Genomic DNA, 4050 nt, shown 5'->3' on the forward strand with positions numbered 1-4050 from the left:
GCATACTGTGATTTTGCTTATGATATTTAGGATCTAGGAAAGAGAAAAAAGTTGTTGATTAGCAATTCAAGATTAGATCTGAGTTGATATGCATTTCTCTATTTTAATTTTTGTATAGTCATGAACAATTTCTTTTCTAGTTATGTATTTTCTATTTGATAGCATTGTATTGAAGTATAGATATATATTTTGATAAAATAAAAGCAATCTTGTGGATGTGCCATTTACACTATTATGAATATTTTAGTAGCTATGTAGTATGTTATTTATGTAAAATGAATATTGAAAGAAAATCTGAAATATTCTAAAATTAGATTTTAGGAATTGCTTGTCACAACTCAACATAATAAAACTATTCTAGTCGGATTAGATTGTGACTGAAGATTGATCTATTTTTAGATTGTTAATGCCCTTTCGAGGTCTAGATTGTGACTTTGCTCAAGTAATAGAAGCTTAGCTCGGGACGATGTCCATAATTAGATACTCCAAAAAATTTATCATATTTACTAAAATTTTCAAGAAAGTTTATTGTCATCAAGACTTCTTTAGATGCATACAAAAATACTAGATGGTAGGATTTGTGTTGTAACATGCCAAACTCTTAATTATCGAGATATTATCAATTTTGGCCTAATGGCCTCACGATTTTGTGTTGTTGGTATAACTTTCAAGGAGGTCACTCGTCTCAGAATTTCTCCGAGTGAGCAAAGCTTAACTATGGAATTTTCTATTGAAATTTCAACCATTACACAAAAATGAGTCTTGATGTTTAAGAGTTTAAGTTTTTTTTTTTTTGCTTAAGGGGTTTTATAATCTCTCCCACTTAAGTAACTAATGTCCTCATCAGTATCTTTATCATAGAATCATCCATCATGCATATATGATTCTAGAGATGGCCTCTATAAGTTTAAGTGGTGACTCTTACAACATAGCAATTTATCTCATACAGAGTTCAAGTAGTGGCTCCCATGACGTAACATTTTATCTTTTATGACACTTAGTTCCCATTTTCTGACTGATGTATTTCTCTGATTCCATTTATAACCATCAAAACTCTTAACTATTAAGATATTGTCCGCTTTGGCCTAATGGCTTCACAATTTTATCAAGTTGATGTAACTTCTGAAGAGGTCACTCATCCTAGAATTTCTTCAAGATGAGCACACTTAATTGTAGAGTTTTTTAGTGAAATTTTGACCATAACCAAAAGGTGCCTCAATATTTAAGAGTTTAGGTTTTTTAACTTAAGAGGTTTCATAATCTTCTCTATTTAAGCAATTGACATTCTCATTAGTATCTTTATCCCAGAATTATCCACCAAGCATATATGATTCTAGAGGTGGCCCTTATAAGTTCAAGTGATGACTCCTACTTATATCATTGTGTCTCATACAAGGTTCAAGATGTGGCTCCCATGGCGTAGCACTTTATCTTATATAACACTTAATTTCCATCTTTCGACTGGTGTATTGCTCTAATATCATTTGTAATAGCTCAAATTCTTAACTATCGAGATATTATTCACTTTGGCCTAAGGGCCTCATGATTTTTTCCTGTTGTTATAATTTCCTATGAGATCACCCATCCAAAGATTTTCCAAAATGAGCATTCTTAACTACGGGGTTTCTTAATAAAATTTCAACTATTACACCAAAAGGTGCCTCGATATTTAAGAGTTTAGTTGCTACTTTTTTTTTTTTTTTACTTAAGGAGTTTTACAATCTCCCCCACTTAAATAACTAACGTCCTCGCCGGTATCTTTATTTTCAATTCCCTTTCCTAGCCTTGAGCTTATAAATAGGAAAACTCAACCAAATCATTTCAAATTTTGATAAGTTAGAAACCTAGCTAGAGAGATTCTCTAGTGTCCTGTATCCTACAATCCCACCATATGGTTGTCTAAAACCCTTTCCTCCTCTTCCGATCCAATTGCCCGTTAGCCCCCTCCAGCCCCAATCCGCGAGCGTCCAGCCTTCCTCCTAAAACTTTGCAGCCAGCAACAGCCATCTTCTAGGGCCACCTGCTGGTTGTTGTTGTTCTTTGTCTGAACACCAAGAAGGCTACCACCAGCCATCAAGAACTATTGTTTTCCTGTGTCCAGAATTCTGCATTAAGAACCCCATGTAGTCTTCAATTCTTCTTCCAGCAATCGTAATGATTTTTTGTCCCCCTCTAGCAGGCCATCTGTAGGTTGTTGTTTCTTAGCCAGACATGCCAATCAACTGATATCCCCTTCCTTCCTGGACAAAGAAAATTGTTCTTCTCTTCTTCTTGATCGCAAGGCTGCTGTCCCCTTCTTCTGATCAAGAAATCAACATCAAGAACCATCTCCAGAACATCTTCAACCTTCAAGAAGATTTGTCTTAACTAATTCTAACATATTAGCATTCCTTTCTTTGTTTTTGCACCCATTATTATGTCATTTCAGATTAGCCAATACAAAACTTAAAGTTTGTTCTTCTCTTCCTAGTTTTGTTCATGCATTAATGGTGCCACACCCTGCACTCTATTTCGAGTAATTATTCCGTTAGGTTATCGAATGCATCAGAAAACCAATAACAAAACACCACGTCACTAAATTGCTCGGTACCGTGCTCAGTACAGCGCGCTCGGTACACTCGGTATGCTCGGTATTGCTCGGTATTTTCACCGGATGTAATAATTTTTCCTCTATTTCTAGCTCAAAATTTTTGGACTACACACCTGCACCAACGTAGGCAACCCAAGTGCCAGGCTAGGCACCAAGAAATCCCAAATCCTCTATTTATGCCAATTATGTCATATGATGCCTGAACGAATCCAAATTACTCAATTTGCACATCACATATATGAAATTTGCCAAAAATCATACTCATCTATATAACTCACTTTTTGAATTAGAGAAATAATAAGTATGAAAATTAAAGATGAAAAACAAATTAAAATGCGTAGAATACCAACCACCAATATTAAGAGAACATAAGCCTCGAAGAATTCCTCAGCTCTATCTCAAAATCCATGTATTTTGATGGTTGCACAGCTATTCTTCCGTGTGTTTATTCATTTGTCACTTTTTACTAAGCAGTAGCTGGAGATAATTACTTTCCTTTTTGTTAACTTCTAAACAATTTTGTTGCCTGTATGGCTATTATCCATTCAACTAAGTATGCATAACAGGTCCGTTATGCGAGAAATTATTATGTGCAGACTTCAGACGTAAAGCTACATCCGAACGCCAATAAAATTGTTACGAGTGGTTTGCCTGGGTAAAAAATGCCACGTGGATAGTCCGCTAGGACTACCAACCCAATTTTAATCTATCTTGTCAGCCCGACCGCCACCCGCCTACCCAGAGTAAGGCAAAAAGGTGAAATGCCGGAAATTTTCAAATTTCAAGCGCCTATTTGATTTTCAATATCCGGCAATTACAGTTCTCCGAAGTTCCTACAAAAAATTCTCCTTGCAATTTCCAGCATTTCCTTCTATCAGTTCTTGTGCAAATGGAGTCACTTGAAAAAAAAAAAAAAAAAGTTGCTCAACATCCGGAGCTGGCACAGAATAATTTCTCCCGTTATGCAGCTAGCCACAGAATAAAATAATAGCAGAAGCTACAAACCCGTTGGAGCTAAAATGTCAAACAATTACAGCTAAATTCCACCAAAAACAAAATTTAAACTAATTAAAAAATATGCATGCAAACTTTATCAACACATGCAAAATTATGTACAGCAGTAATAAAACAAAAAGAAGTTGATCTGTATTACAGATCAACCACAATAACATCGCATCGAATAATTGAATAATAGATTAAACATCAAAACTGGGTAGATCAGTGAACTAAGGTGGGGAAGAAAACTTGTCCCTCTTTTGCATTGCTATGTAAGATGGCATCAGAAAGACCTTAATTTACCATTATATAAGCAATGAAGCAATCTTCACATGCCCTGTCAGTGCCTTCTGCTGCGGCCATTTTGCCTTTTTCTGCCATAGAATTCTGCTTTGCCCGGCTTCAACCCAAGTGGTTTAATGCCCCTTCTTTTCCCCTCAGGAGGGTTCTCAACCTTCTTTTGC

This window comes from Dendrobium catenatum, unplaced genomic scaffold, assembly GCF_001605985.2.
Source record: "Dendrobium catenatum unplaced genomic scaffold, ASM160598v2 fragScaff_scaffold_231, whole genome shotgun sequence".
Lineage (NCBI taxonomy): Eukaryota > Viridiplantae > Streptophyta > Magnoliopsida > Asparagales > Orchidaceae > Dendrobium > Dendrobium catenatum.